Raw genomic sequence first — 16854 nt, forward strand, 5'->3', positions numbered from 1 at the left:
CCTAACCAAATAAGTTGCAGAATTCAGTAAGAAGAACCACCTGTTTGAAACAACTGCTTCAGCAACACATGTTCTTCTAAAAAATATGTTTTAAAATAAACAAGATGCCTGAGCTAAGGGAGAAATGGATCACTTCTGCATGTCTTGTCTGAAGGCTTGTTTTTCTGCCAATAAGGATGCTATTTTAGGATAAATGGAGCTGTCTCCCAAGAAGGCATGAAGAGAAATGTGTTGGTAATTTGACCAAATGAACTACAGCTTATATGAAAGCCAGCCAGTTTTGGTAACACCATTTACAAGCATGATAAAACCAGTATCATATAGTTCTTACCTCAAAATCCCTGATTGTTCTGGTTGTAGCCATTCCTTTGACATAACACTGATTCAGTACAACATTTCAACAGGAAGCACAGAAGAGTGCCTTTCTCCTCTAACTTGTCACGCCAGCTTTGCTATTCACACTTCTCAAATGCTGCTTGCTGGCTACTAATACCTGTGTAATGATCATGAAAGAGGCCTTTGGTAGTTTTTAATGGTACCCTGTAGAGGCAGTTAAATTTCCTCTCTTATTCCCACGGTGCTTCAGTGATTGTTTCTCCTCATATAGGGTTTCTAATACATAATTTAGTTCTCAGAATCTATCAAGAAGAATGACTTGTACTTAGTGGGAAGCAAGGTGAGTCTGTTCAACACAACTCTATGAACCAAAGTCTTAAATTGAACTCACAGCATTATGAAGCTTTAATGGACTCCTATAGACTGTTCTCTCTGCTGTCGCTTTCAATAATACAATTCTATTTCAGGAGTCACAAAATAACAAATAGTTCCTCGGCTGCTTAGTTTGAGTGATGCTATAGCTATGCTTACTTTTGGCTAGTTTTCTAATACATTTTATATAAATTGACGTGAAAAGAAGGAAGGAAATTGAGAAACTATAACATTCTAATTTTGTCACTGAATGTTCAAGCTACAGACCTACTAAATTGTCTAAGTCTGCTGCTGTGACTTTTTTTTTTTTTTAAATAGCATTTTATCATGCAGTCTTGTGTTAACTCTGTAGCGAGAAGTGTTATTCGACTTGCCATTATACAGCATGACACATCTTGATGCCAGGACATTTGTTTCTGAGTTTCCACTGAGTTAACATTGGTTTTGGTGAATATCAGGTTTGTTGAACATGACCAGCTGTTGTTAAAACAGCAGAAGCTGAGTTGGTTGACTCCCAGAGTTCCAGAGACATGCAATACCATTATTCTGGTCAGCACGGTATCTGACGTGTATAACTTTTTCTTCAAAGATTGGAAAGTGACCTAAGTGGTGGCTAGCCTATGGTCTCTTCTGTACAAGAGGGGAAAAGGTAGCTTTCTCAGGTGATGATCACCTGCAAATAATTTGTTGTTAGTATGTACAAAGCATATATATTAAGAACATTAAGCTAAAAGCCAACAGTCTCATCCTGTTAGGTACACAAGACATTAAAGTGCTCCAACACTTCTCAGGTGGCAGTGGTATGTACATGAGAGCCTTTCATAGTATCAAACCCCAGTTCATATCCCATTTGGGAGGTAGAGTTTTCCAATTTTCAGATGTTCTGTGGGAGGACTGTGCACGTAGTGATGCTTGCTGAATGAACATTGTACATCAAGGAGACAGATCTACAGAACACTTAGCCTGAGCAGGACCAGGCTGTGCTGCATGTACAGCATGGCCTTCAGGCATTCACTGCGCTGCACAGATTCCTTGGCTGCAGGATAAACTTGGCTTACTGTAACTACAGAGCCTGCAGGCAGCTCCTGTTTAGTATCAATGATTATACCACCTCCATGGCCTTGCCTTTAGATAAAGTGCAGCAATAAATTCTCACACAAACATCCTTTGTTTAACATTAGAAGTGTTGATTTTTTTTTTTTTAATAATTAAATCCTATAATAGCTCAAATAACCAAAATGAGATAACGTCTTCTATGAGCAGGTTCACGTGGTGCACTTGAGGCCACTTCACTTGGCTTCCTAGCATCTAAAGGGACATGATATTATCTGTATTACTGTCTTTGTATAGTGTTATAGTGTTAGCTCTAATAAATACCATTTTAAGTGATACCTTGGAGCAGCTGAGTGTCTTTCTTACTGGGATCATAATGGACCAGCACCTCCCGGTGCAAAACATGTATTTGTAGATTATACCTTGCTAAGTAAGAGACCTGAATAACATGGGAATTTTTATTTTATTTATTTATTTATTTTAATGCTAAGAGATAGCTGGTAGGATTAGATGTTTTCAGGTAGCTCTGACATATTCCATTGATTAGTCAACACTCCCTATATCCTGTTCTCAACTAATTTTCTTCTCAGAAAAACATAATCCCTTCTGCAACAGGACATTCTGGGAAGAGAGGGCTTATTCTCCACATTAATTTAGACCACAAAAGCTAACTCAGTACTGAGGAAAACAACCATGTGGTTCACACCAGTTTAAGACTCTAGAACCCTAAAGGGAAATATATAAACATTTTTTTTCAAGTCCAGTTAAGGTTAGTGCTCCAGGTATTTGGCAGAAGAAGAGTAAACATTTAATAACTTGCCTTTGCATGTATTATGCTATGTGAGCAATATATTAGTTCTTGTGGTCCATAGGAATAATTTCTCTACTCAGTTTGGCAAGCTGATACTTTCCTAATCTTCACACTTGACCTCAAAGATGTACTACATGCTGTATTATTATGCTTTAAGATTTAGCAGTGCTACAGCCTTAGCCTTGTCAGTTAACTGAAATATCTGCACCTATCTTCTCTGTGATAAAACTCTCTCACTGGCAAAAGGCCAACAGACTCACAAGATCCTAAACTCATGTGTCACATCACATCTAACTGCTGTGCTCCTCCTCAGATGGGAGCGCATAACATTAACTGAAGAATTTCTGTTAGTGTCCAGAGAATACTAGCATACACTGAAGTTAGTTGAAACTTCCACTCAAGTACAAAGCTGCCTATTTTTTATTTTTTAAAACTTGAAGCAAAACAGAGGCATTTGGGACATCAGTAAATACAATAGCTCCTGTAAGAATGTTTGCAGGAAACTCTTAGAAATACTCCAGGTCCAAGATTTCCTAATAAATCCTGGGAAAATTTCTTGAATGGTTTCACATCTAGGAAGGGAAACTCCCAGAACACCACATGAAATACTTCAGGTTCCAGATCCAGAAATCCCCATAAGAAGGGAGAAAAACTTCCAGGAAAATTTATAGATCCAGTAAACCTTACAAAAATTCTCAGTCCAAGAATTCCTAGAAAGGCTATCACTCAGGAATTCCTACAAAAGCTAAGGAAATACCTAGAAATGTTCTAGGTCAATTAATTCCAAGATAACTTGTTAAATGTTTTCCTAGACTTTCAATACATTAAACATAAAATAGGTCTCAGTTTCTAGAGTCCTGGAAACACCAGGAAAACTCCTAGAAAGACCCAAATACTCCTGAAAAAGTTATAAACTTAAGAACTTCAAGAAGGACTGTGAAAGTTCCTAAAAAGTTTCAGAAACTCTTAGAAAACCTAGAAAGATTCTTACAAAACTCTCATAATTCCTAAAAAGATTTTTCATCATGAAATACTGAGAAAGCCTGAGAACCCACCTAGCAGGTTACAAGCATTCTCAGCACAATTATAGACACCATCTCCCATACACATTATCTCCCACCAAATTCCTAGAATATCCTGAAAAAGTCTACTAAGCTCCAGGAATCCACAGGAATGTTCTACATACAGTAGAGCAGTTCCAAAAATTCCTAGAACTATTTTAAACACCCAAGTTCCCCAAACACCCCAGGGAATTCCTATAAAACTACAGAACTTCCTAGAAATGTCAAAAGAGAACAGGGATAATTCCTAGAAAGTAGGTGAAAAATTTCTAGAGAACACCAGGCCATTCCCAGAAATCACCCAAAAGAATTCCTAGGAAGACATTGAGAAAATTCCTTTAAAGCTCCCCATGGGAATTCCTAGAAGTACTCATGCTACGTCCTAAAAAGCAGGTAGGAAGATTCATGGAAATCAATCAAAATGCATTTCCCCCCCCTAATTAGCCATAATTTCTTCTCCTAGTCCCAAGTCCTGAACACTTCATAGATCTTGAGTAAACACTCAGGTTGAGCAAAACAAATGAAACCAAAGCAAACAAGCAAACAAAACCCAGTACCATCAAAATTTTTAGAGCCTTTCCTGCCCTAAGTGGCATTACCTACAAAATCCATTAGACATCATTTGGATGGCTATACTATTGGGAAATTAAGGCCAGGTTTAATCTCTCTATATTAATCAACTTTCACATATTTGCTTGCACATCTTAAAACATGATTCTTAAAATATGTAGATGAATTCAATTGACTCTTATAAAGATACCTTAATTACAAGCTGTAGAACAGTTCATAATTTCAATATTTTCATCTACTTCTGAATATAAGAAATGGCACAATCAGAAAGCAATAATAATGCAAAATATATAGACACTGCCTTTTAACTACTGAAGCTAAGCCCACTGAATTCAGAAGAAAAACAACGCAGCATTTTCTCTTTAAATCACCATTTCTAAGAGTTTGCTTACCTGGGGTGGATTCACCCTATGAATCCACCTGATTGCTGAATCATAACAATTTGGGATAAAAGTGGCGTTTTCTCTCTTGTTTTATTTATTTATTTTTGAAGAACTAAGCAAAAATGGAACTAGATTGATCGAAGGTTACCTACAGAGCATACATCAAAGCACCATTACTCAGCCTCAAAGGAAAAATAGCTCACACATTAATTACTACACTGGTCTTATATTAATTACTATACTGGTCTTTTCCTAGCGAGATAATAGATCCCTGTGAAAATCTTTACTGGGCAGGAATTGGTGAGGACTTCTAACGTTAGCATATCAACATTCAAGAGAAATAATTTGATGCGCAAAATGAAAAGCCAGAGATGCTAAAACCTCAGCCTAATATACTCTATTTTGTGCAATACACCAGGATTCTTTCGAAATATGAAAAAAAAAAATATTTAACTTCACATTTTTCTGTTTGGCTACCACACCCTACTTCAGAAAAGATACAATCACATTGTGCCCTCTAGTGGTTTGTCACTCAAAATACTCTGCATATAAAAATATGCAAAGTAATCAAACTATTCAACAGTACCTGTTGTCAGCCACGACTAAATGTAAGATCAGCACCTCTCACCACGGGGGTCAAACCCAGTACACAGGTAATCCTGTCTGATGGCGACAGCTTGCAGAAGTGAACTAGAAAGTCCATTAGTTAAAATTGAGTTTACATTTTAAATGCTAATAAGAAGTCAAATATTTCCTGTTTAAATGTGAGTAATTTGAGCATTTTAGTATGTCTGCAGACTTTCTGACCCTGAAGCTTTAACAAATCACTGAGAAATGGGTAGTGCCTTAAAGCAAAGATTCAGGTAACACCATACAAAGAAAAAGGTAAGTTACATTCATTCCCTTTCTTTGCTCTTAGTATGATCATATTCCTGCACGTTTAATTGTTGCAAACCTGTTTCAGCAACAAAATTAATCGCCTTGTCCAGACACACATGAGCTGGTCAGTTGATATGAAGAGAACTGGGGTCAGAGTTTGTAAAAATTATCTATTAAGAAATTAGCAAGTCTTGAGAGAGAGATAGCAGTTGTGCTTGCTTCAGTCTTCTGCACAGCCCCAAATCTTGTTCTTCCTTAAGGGATGAAATAAGCCACGAAAGTTCAAGGATGGATGTGTCTGGAATTACTCAGAACATGTTGAACAAAGTCTGATTGTGCTTTAGGATACTAAGTGTCACACTGATAGATATCAAAGCAGAGAACCTTTTGACTCTTACATGATCCAGCTGTGCAAATTTATCTCTCATCCTACAAATGGTGGCACAAGGAGAAAACCATTCCTTCTGCTCCGTCTAGACTTCTCAGAGGAGACAACCACATTGCAAAATGGGTGCCTATTTTGGGCTGAAACACGCCTCATAAAATAGGCCTGGGACCATCAACCTTTTCCATCTCCCCAATGTTTTCACGTAGGAGCATCACGTGAAGTTAGCACAGGGCCCAGGGAAAATTCTGTGCAGAGTTTTGTGAGGCTGAAGACAGGGATGGTGCTGTAAAGTTCTGGTTCAGTAGGCTGACCTCTTGAGAAAGCTCAGCTCAGTGTGCAGCCACAAAAGGCACCTGTCTGATACCTGCCCATTCCAGTCCCAGCCAACCACAAGCCGGAAAGTAACTGTTAAAATTATTTACTTAAACTTTTTATTTGATGTAGGGATATGTTTAAAGTGAAAATACACTTAGCTGCATTTCCAAACCTGAATGGCCAAAAATGTGTCTCTAAGAATGTCACGGTATATTTTTGATTGCCAAAAGCACAGAAGATCAGAATATTACAAGTGAAAGGCAAATTCTGAGCACAACACTTTTGATTAGTGTTGAAATACAAAATGTTCCAGACAGCTAACCCACATTCTATTTCAATGCCAAGCCAGAGTGGGAGTTCAGAGAAATGTACTCTGAAAGAAGAAATATCCTGAATTATTCTCAGAGTTGTGCAACACTAAAACACAAACATGGGACTACTGCTGCTACCGGTTGAATTCTATCCTTGTGATCAAGAATAAAATGAAATCCGGGAGCACTCCAGTATGATTTCTAGTACATACAACTCCATTCTCTTGACCTTTCAGAAAGCTTTTCTTTATAGCTTTTGGTAACTATGCTTTATTTCTACTTTTCCAGCTACACTGTAAGATCTGTAAGGTAAGATGCAAAAAATCCAAACCAAGCAGCTCTTAGAATAATAGCTTCACATTGTGAGCCGGACAAGAAAAAAAAATAATGAAGTGGAACAATTTAATTAAGTTGGATTATGTATTTTAAAAGAGAACAGACAGAATAAATGGAATAAAACCATTAAAAGCCACTTTAAGGAATAAAGTGCTAGTAACTGCAGATAAGATACTTGATTTGATATTATCTCAATGTTGATACTGTCTGTTTAGAAAAAGGGCTTCAGAGCATGCTCTTTTACACTCATTGCTTGTAATTAGAGAGTTTCAGAAAAAATACTGAGCATATGACTTCTATAGGTCTAAAAGTTGCCTTACTTTCTGTGATTCATAAAATTTCAAAAGTGGAAAGGATGAGAACAGCTTCACAAATGTTTCAAATTTGCTAACCAAACAGAGTAGAAAAAAATCCACTAAAATTTACTTTGTAAGTGACATTGCAAACCACAGAGTCATCTATAATATGTTGGGAAGAATTGCATCCTTGACTGGATTGGCACTGAAGGACCAGTTCTGAAAAAATAAACCACACAAACACAAATTCCAATACAGAATTGTTCTGTTCAATTACAGGCTAAAGTAGGAAGAACTATCCACAGTACAGTAAGCACAATGTTTCTGTGGTATCAAGGCCAAAAAATTAGGGTCTGATAACTGCTAGCTGTAGCAGACTAGTGATCCAGAATAAAGAAAAAATAAATAAATACAAAGACCTGACTTCTTTTCTACTCCCTTAAAAGAATAAAATGAGGACAACCAATAGTAAGACATACAAACCACTTGTACAGGCATGAAGACATCCCTTCTCCCCCTTATGGGATAATACACATTAGCTGTAGTAGCTGTTATTATTTACTATTTAGTAAAAGGGGCAATAATTCTCTTTCTCGCTGAAGGCACAGAATTTAACATAGAGACAGTAACTTAAGAGTATGTGTTTAATTAAGTAAAAGCCATAAGGCTAGAGTGGCATGAGTTGACCCTACTGAAGGATTTAGTTTTGAAGGAGAACCTAAGTGTAGACAGCACAAGGCAGGACATGAAAAAGAAAAAAAAAGTTTAAATTAGAAACCTCCTTTCAGACCTAGATTTCATTTTTTGGGTACTTACCAATGAGACAAGGAAGAGGCTGTATAGTGGCTGTAGAGACTAAAATAACACGAAATAAAGAAAGTCTATCAACATATCCATAGAACGCACCATATTATTGCAAGAATTACCTTTTCTCCCAATCATACTAGGTCCTTGCCTGCTATTATAGTCAACACCTTTCACTTACTAAGTACTATCCATCACTTTCCTTAGTCTTTGACACCTTCCTAAGAAACAGAGTATTTGATGACACAATCTGCTCTGCAGCTGCCAGTTATTGAGAGATAATAGATCAATTGCTATCCATGGAATGGTAAACAGCTGACTAGAGGATAGTAAATAAAATGAGCAAAATCAGCGTTCAAAACAAATGCAGTTTAGTTGGCATTCATGAAATGGGTAGCAAACCTGCAGAACTCCTTGCCAAAGCATATTGTGGCTGCTAGAAATTTGCAAGGGTTTAGGGGACAGACCAGGCAAGAATTCGGGACAGATATACACTGAGATGTTCTCATCCAGTGTGAGAAGACTGAAATAGCTGAGGAGCATTAGGAAGAAATATCAGATATGCCTGCCCACGGTATCTGCTTGGTCTGCCTCTGGCAGGACACAGGCCTGGCAGGACTTTGTTCCATCTCGGCAGAGCTATTCTTAGCATAATTACCCCAGTGAAAAAACAAGTCTTTCCACTCACTATTACACTAGAAATATAAGGAAAATATTTTTTTTCTTTCTTCAAAGAAAGACATGTTTGAAAGTTTCTGCCGTACTTGCACAATCCGGGATGGGAGTAGAGGGAGATTTCTAAACTCATTTGAATGTCTACAGATGAAGCGAGGTTGCTACTTGGCTTGTAAAAATTACTGCTCTAATTCAATACATATCCAGGTAATTTGGGATATTTTGAAAAGTCTATGTCTGTAGAATCCTTGATACAGTAAAAACTCAGTTAAGTCTCCCAGTACTTCTCAACCTCCATCATGATAACTGTATCAGAGGCCCATAATGGGTTGGGAACCCCCCAGATACTGCTGTGATACAGAATTGCTTCTGTCATTGACGACTTTCTCCAGACTTCTGAAGTGCTGGTATATAGGAGACTGACTGGAGACTATTACCTCCTGCTCGTAGTAACTGACACGTTTCCACAACCATTGGCGTGCTAACACTGCTGTTGTAAAGTGTCAATAAAAATAAATTGTACTTTGATATTCATTACTTTAGATGCATTAATAAAGGCTCGATGGCAAAATTAACCTTTAAAATAATGATGTAATTCCTATGGCTCCCTGGTAGGGCTGCCAATAATTTCCTGTTATGTTTCATAGCATATTCTCTCAACTCCATCAGATATTTATTCAACCAAAGAAAGCACAAACCACTGAGGATAAAACCACTACTGAGTGCTTGCGGTATCATCCATTAGCATCATGAGTTTCTTGACAGCACAAAGGACTGCAGACTGCCAATAATAATTAAATAGAGCTCCCCATAGTCTTAAGCAGAGGTCCTCGTTGCTCTGAAGAGGAAAATGCAGGTGAAAAATAATAGTAATAATAAACGGACCCAAGCCTGGACCAAGTAACTGTCTTCTACAGAATTGGAAATATCTTCATATACAATATTTATATGACATTTGTGTTGAGCAAAATACACAAACTGAGACATTCTTACATTGTCAGCTGGTCTGCTATTCAACAAGTCCAGCTGGAGGCCTACATGAAGATTTAACATGTACATACTGTACCATTCAGATGCACACATATGACATCTTCACAAATAGAGAAAAAAAATATTTTTGACAAGTTCTGTTCAAAATGCATTAATAATCAGAATTTTTGCAACAGTCACAAAACCAAGGGAAGAGAAGACAAAATGTTAAAATAATTCATGTCTTCTGAATGATTTTTGATAATATAAACCTACTGATATCTTTCCTGACTGATCTGATTAGACTTGCCATTCTCTAAAATAAATTCTGAAATATTTCCACTTTATTTTTTATGGGGAATAAAAAAAAAACAAAACACACAACACCATCCCTCCCCCCAGTCTGTTAGCTCACTAACCAAGGATATAATTACCTACATATAAATCCTACGGGTCATAAAATCCTTAGCTGTAGATATATGGACATCTTCCTCCAATATGCATGCCTACAAATGACTACTGAGATTTATAAGCCATTCATGTACATAATTATTTGCATAGTTGGCCAATAATAGTGTTCAAGGTCTCTGTATTTCAAATTGGGTTAAATTAAAGCGTATTTTTAGACTGCACATTAATAATAAAAAACCTAGTTCTGCAACTGGACCTTAGCATTTGAAGGACGTAGCCTTGCAGAAGTAGTTTGTAGGAGAGAGGCCTGAAAATATCTATATGTTCTCTGATGATATTAAATTGATCTTGGGAATTCTTTTCCAGTGCACTTTTTAATAACCAGACCTAGAAGGACATATTTGAATAACAACGAGAGGTGTGCAGTAGGGATAACCTCTAACTGAAAACAATGTGACTCTTACCTTGAAAAGCTTTGGGAACAAGCTCTAAATCCCATCCCATATTTCAGTTTACCCATGTCTCTGCTTTTAGTACCATTCCTTGTACTGCTTTTTGTGTAAACTGGCATCCTTTCCCAGTTACCTAACATTGCCGTACACTTGCACAGAGGTCACTTAGGTGGTATACAACCCAAATGTTACACGTTTGTGAGACAAGCATCTGACAATATGTGGATTTTCCTTGTTGCTCTGGCTTCACAATAGATGATGCCAACAGCTTTGAAATGCTGGAAGCAGTTGGGGCTCTTGGCCTTGCAGAATAAATTTCAGAGCCACATCCAATGTCCTTCAAATACAGAGGCAGCACTCCCTTAAATCCGCTCCTCACTACAGTATTTTAGAGTGTTTCCTCAATGTATTGGTGAGTGCTAAGCCTGCTTTGTTAGAATGCTACTTTCAATGTAATTACATGGTAAGAGGACTTTGCGAACAAAATCCCCATAAATTATTTTTGCACAACAGACCCTGCAGAGCTAGTAATTTGCAACCCTGCCAATTGTGCTGATGCAACTCTTCACATGACCTTACAGAAAATCTGATCACTGACATAAGCCATGTTAGAAGTAGTACTAAAGGGACGGGACTGGTTTTTAACTCGGTCTTTTCATTGATTCAGTTTATACCACAGTCTCACAATTATACCAGCACAACTGAGAGAGACAGCAAACTACCCTGCACAGATCAAGAAGGACAAAGCAGAACTTCTGAAACTAAATTGTTGTTGAAATCCCCATATCATGTTAACTGTTCTCCCAGACTGTATTAAACAGATGCTCTCTCCTTAGTGAAGATGCTTAGTTTGAAGGTGTTCACCTGACTACAGCCTACTGCTGTCCAGAAGCCAAGCTGGAAAAGTGCATTTTACAGCAGAACTGCACTACAAAGATTTCCATTTTTTTTTTTTTTTTAAATTTTCCTTATGTCAATGCCATAGTCTCCATCTTTGAAGTCATGGAACAGGACATCCAACTAATTCTGTCTGGGGCTAACTTTTCAGGTTAAAACTTCACCATTAAAAACAATCCTAGAAAAACAACCTCAACCTCTACCTCTGTCCACCAAACAAATTGTCTTCAAATTGCTAAGAAGCCTGCCCTTCCAAAATTTGCAGCAAGGTGGCACCTGTGCCATTAGGAAGCAACATACTAAACTGTAATACTGTAGGCGAGCAGGATGTTTTAAGATTGCCTGCTGTCATGGCAACATTCACAACTGTCAAAAAAATGGTACTGAAAAAGTAAAAAAGATTTTGCTCAGTTTTTGCTGAAGAATGATTTCTCAACATGACTTACTACATCTGCAAAAGAGCAGAAGCACAACGTCTGTAGCAATAATCTTACTGCACATGCATATTTTGCCTAAATGAGGATGGAAAACACTAAGTACTCACTTTATCTTTTACAAAGCAGTAACTTCACTGTATATTAGTAGAAATGTTATTCTGTCTGTATTTTCCTTCAAAGTAATCAAAAATTTAAAATTCCAGAAAATTATTTGAAAATATTTGCTGTCTTCTTTCCCTTCTCAACTTTTCCTTCAGGAATTGGTGAGCAGTAAATTGAATGGATGGAGTCATCCTAAAGTATACTCTATCCCAGACATATATAAAACCAAGAAGCACACAGGAGTACTCAGACAAGTACGAAAGATCAAGTAAAAGATCACAGAGACTGAACCACTGCGTTCCTCCCTAGGGAAGCAAAAAAGTCAAGTTTAATTCTCTTAAATGAGTCCCGCGTGCTGCAGCTCCACTGCCCCTTCTGCTCCACTGGGTAACAGCCGAGTAGGAGAATTGGAACCCAAGTCTATGGCTTCTGAAGAGCCACATAATACACAATTACCATCTCAAAAGAGATACTGTGCAGCTAATTTAGACCTTGTTTATTAAGAGTTCTGATCAAGTCAATCTTTCATTCTCTCAGCTCCTGACCAACACTAGACTTACTCTTTGTCCTCCATGAAGATGAGCCCATGGTAGCTCCCAGTTATATGAGGTTGTGTTTTCTGTGAGATGCTCACAACTTCTGGCTATTATGGTCTTCATTAGATTTCAGGTCCCCAAGAACTGCAAATGGTGATTTACTGAATGAAGCTCTGTCACTAGTTTCATTTACCACTGGCCTCCAAAGTATTTTAACTCTGCAATGGCCAAATTTCTTGTGGATTGGGGTCTGCATGAAGCACCTGTCAAACTCAGGTGTCACACAAGAAATTAAACTGATATACAGATGACATCAGAACACCAGTAAAGTAAAACTTGAAACCAACATGAGTGGAATCAGAATTCTGTCCTGCAGCTCTATGTCAAAGATTCCCCAGCTCTCATCCAAGTATCACAGAACACCATGCTTCCCTTCCTGCTTCTGCTGACAACTCAAAGATCTTTGCTCTTTGAATTAAGGTGAAAAGGTTATAAATAAAAAATATTCCAGAATTGGTAACAGCAAGGTGGGATCTAATCAGAATACACTGTTTGAATACAATAAATCATAAAAAGAAAAGACATCTCTGATAATGGTGCATTCCGGAAAATATGGGCTGTGTTGCTTCTACAATAGGAACACTTCCAACAGCAAAACAAGAAGTCTTCTTTCTTCATTTATATTTTCTAGTGGAATGTCATTGGGGCCATTGGGGCTGTTAGGGGCCATGAGGTGCCTGTGGGTGTGGTGCCACGTGCCTCTCGTGTCTGGTGCTGCGGGGTAGTGGCTGCGCTACAGTCCCACGGGTGGCTCCAGGGAAAGGTGGCGTGGAGGGGGCTCCTGCAGGGAGGGTGAAATGAAGACAGTGGGAAGGTTCCCTCACAGGGGATGAGGCCATTCCTGACTGTGGGTGTGATAAGAAGCACGTCCATGGGTTTTCCCATAGTGATGAGTACAGCCTGCCATCCAAGTGACGCTGGCCATAGCTCTCAGACCCCACATGTCTGCAGTTTTTCATATTTTTGGATATCTGAGAAGGACCATGGAATACTTAGAGGATGCAAATGAGAATGATGAGGAACTTCCAGCTGTATTCCTTGAGAAAACTGTACTTATAAAATAGACGCATAAAACAGAATATTCATTCCCCAAAGGTAATGAAGAAAGGACGAAGATTTGGACCTGCCATGGGAGTTGTGCATACCCCCATTTTACTCAGCTGTTTTGAAGTTTAAAGGGGAGAAAAATGGAAAGTGAGACTCATCCCCTCGAAGCCTGAACTGGCAGAAGCTATGCTTCCACATGCATCTCCCCTGGCATCACTGGCCTCGACAGCACTGCAGGGGTCCTCCCCGCCTTCCCCACACAGCTGCCTGCTCCTTGCTCCTTACACACAGCTACTAGGCACAGCAATCACGTCCCTAAAACTCCCCCTGGGCCTTTGTGTGGCACAGATAGGAGTTCCCTCACCACAGATATGATGCTGCTGTTACTATTATAAGCCGCACAGTTTGGAATCAGGGTTACAGAGTAGATGTTCAGCCTCCCTTTGCCATTGCACAGAGGCGTGGAAGGACTGTGTGAGAAGAGCTGTTTGTCAAGAAGGCAGGCAGTGTCTTGCTTCACGTTTCTTGCCCACCTCTTCTTCACTTATAAAATGACAGACAGAGCACTAGAGCTGTGGAAGAAAGCAAACATGAAAATCAGAAAATCACATGGGTGATTCCTAGAATAGCTCCTGAGTATCCGAGATGTTAAATATGAATATGCACGTGAAACCACCAATAAACAAGTCCCTCAGGCTTATTCTTTTTTTTATTTGCCTTCTATAGTAGCAAGTACATCATCATGCTTGGGAGAAGACATCTTTCAAGTCTTTGTGCTGACAAAGTTGTGACTGCAGAATGATACTTCTATGTGTACTCAGTGATGTGCATTTATCTTCTTGACAAATAAAGGCTCAAAATAGGCCCTATGCCCTCTTTACCACGAATGCATTTGAGGAAGAAAAATACACAAACATGAAGTAAATAGAGACAAGAGCCTTTTAAGCACTGGAATGCTCCTCTTTGTTGTTAGTATAAGCATACTGAACCACAGCAGGCTGGCAAAAAATCTCAAAAAAATAGGTTAAGACTCAGCAACAGAACAAATGCTTTCTTGTGTTGCATCTAAGAAAACTGCTCTGAGCAAGGCTATTTGTCCCTCGGTCATCAAAACAATTTTAACATGAAAGATGATGCTGTTGATCCAAATGTATTCTGAACTGATTTTTTCTAAATAATAGCACAGAAAGATGAGAGCTATCTACAGTCTTCAGATTGCCAACAATGAGGCTGTTTAATATTCTGCTGAATCAATAGAAACAGTACTGTCATGACTCACCTATTTTTTCCTTCTCTTCAGAGAATTATTTATTTCTAACACAACTTAGGATTTCGCTCTACATAGCTAGATCATGAAACAGAAGTTCAGCTGTCTAAGAAACAGAAGACTCTAACCATGCCAACCACTTGTATCATTCCTTTTCTATAAATTATCAAGGGAAGGTACATCAAGTGCATATGCATTAGTTTGCTTGGAGAATATGTATCAAGCAAAATATGTTTTCCCCTTTGTGTTCCTTACGTGAATATGTCATTTTAAGAAGCTTTTTTTTTTTTTTTTTTTGTTTTCCCCAGCTGAATGGACTCCAATTGCAGAAATATCTGCCACTAAGCTTGAAAACTTTCATAACTCTTCATCATAAATATCAAAGGCTACAGATCCTCTGAGAGAGAAATAAAGATATCAGATCATTGTACTTTCTTGGAAAATGTTGCAAACTTGTTTACCACAAGACTGCTACAGTCAGCAAATAAAAGGAAAATCATGTTACTACTAAGAGTTGTTCCAATCCTGCAAATATTTGTTTTTGCGACATTTATGGAATATCACACAGCAAAAGGGAACTTAAGGGCAATTTTTCAAGTGTTAATACCCACAGCTAGAACCAGGCTTAGTTTCATTTTAATTTCAGAGGGATTTATAAATAAGTGTACATACAATATATTGGTTGGTGCTTGCCTCTATCAACTTTTATTTACTTCTGTGAAACTGCTCTGTTCCTTTTGGCATTGGTCCTTTGATGTGAAGAAAACACTTTACCTCACATTTATTTTTCCTGTCAAAGGATTTGGTTTGCCCCCAGAAAGAAGGTTGTACCCACTTTAACGTCAGGAAATGAAAAGTACACATAGATGCATTACCATCATCATTGTCGTAATTATTATACATGAAATGTGAAACAAAAAGAAATGCAATCATGCATAATTTTTACACAACAGACTTTATTTAGCAACATAGGCTTAAACAATTTAACACAACTCATTTTTTCTTGTACCCCCTCTCCCAAATGTGATGATGGCTCATTTGGAAACAAGGTGGCCTAAGGGCAGCTCTGTCAGCTGGCATGCACAACGCCTAGGATTTATTCCCAAACTGAGCCTCTTGATGCTTGGCTTGGCAGGAATGAGAGACAATGAAATGTTTTAACTAAGTTGAATCAGCAAGGCAGATCCTAGCCTTGTGTGGCTGATTTCTACCCGACAATATTTTATGATCCAAGGAGACCCTATCAAGTGCCCACTACAGAGGCAAGTGGTATGCGCATTGGTTAAAATAAAACAAACATCTTGTTTGTCTTGTGTTTCTAGAGGTTACTAACATCATATTGGAGATATTCTTTCTTGGGTTGAAACTATTTTAATACATTTGTCTTGTTCTTATGCCTAAATCTGACATGGAAGTCCACATTTTATACCAGAAATCAATATGATTCTTCACTGCAGAAGGAAAGGGCATCAATTAGTACAGACAGAACTTCATAGAATTCACTAGAAATAATCAACATTTTCTAGCATGACCCAAAAGCTACCTAAAGAAAAGAAATAAAACTTACGACTTTTTAGGACTAGACAGAAGACTTGGCTTATTATTTTACTATATGGGGTAGATTTCTATCTTGAGAACTGGACTCAGTACCTATGTCAGACGGCTCTCTGTATCCACAGAAAAGTCTATTTTAGAGTTCATGACTGCCTTTCAAAGTTGAGTCACGGCAACTCAAAAGCTTGGCTCTAGGAGAAAAAGGGTACAAAATAACATTGTAATATCTTTAAACCATCCCTTAAACAAAATGTTCTGTTTTTAATTGTTTATTTGATTCCTTGGGAATGTTTTATAGTGTGATAAAAATGGCTCATTTAGCTGTCCTTTTGGAATTATGATGAGCCGTTTAACTCAAAAGGCTTGGAAGAAATTACAATAATTGACATTGAAGATATGTCAAGATAGCAACATTACGCTCTCAGAAAGCTATCAAATACCCTCACTGCCTTAATTTACTCCATCACATTAGGGTACGGCTTTGATTACATTACCCTACACGCTACTTTTTCCTTTGTATCTGCCTTAAGCA

The 16854-nt window shown here is 38.1% G+C and overlaps 1 long non-coding RNA gene across 1 annotated transcript in view; it reads right to left on the reverse strand.

The window, feature by feature from the left end:
- LOC139999251 (uncharacterized) overlaps nt 1–16854 on the reverse strand; it is a 225352-nt gene that overhangs the window by 131324 nt on the left and 77174 nt on the right. The window lies entirely within an intron of this gene.

Source organism: Anas platyrhynchos, chromosome 21 (assembly GCF_047663525.1).
Source record: "Anas platyrhynchos isolate ZD024472 breed Pekin duck chromosome 21, IASCAAS_PekinDuck_T2T, whole genome shotgun sequence".
Taxonomy (NCBI): Eukaryota; Metazoa; Chordata; class Aves; order Anseriformes; family Anatidae; genus Anas; species Anas platyrhynchos.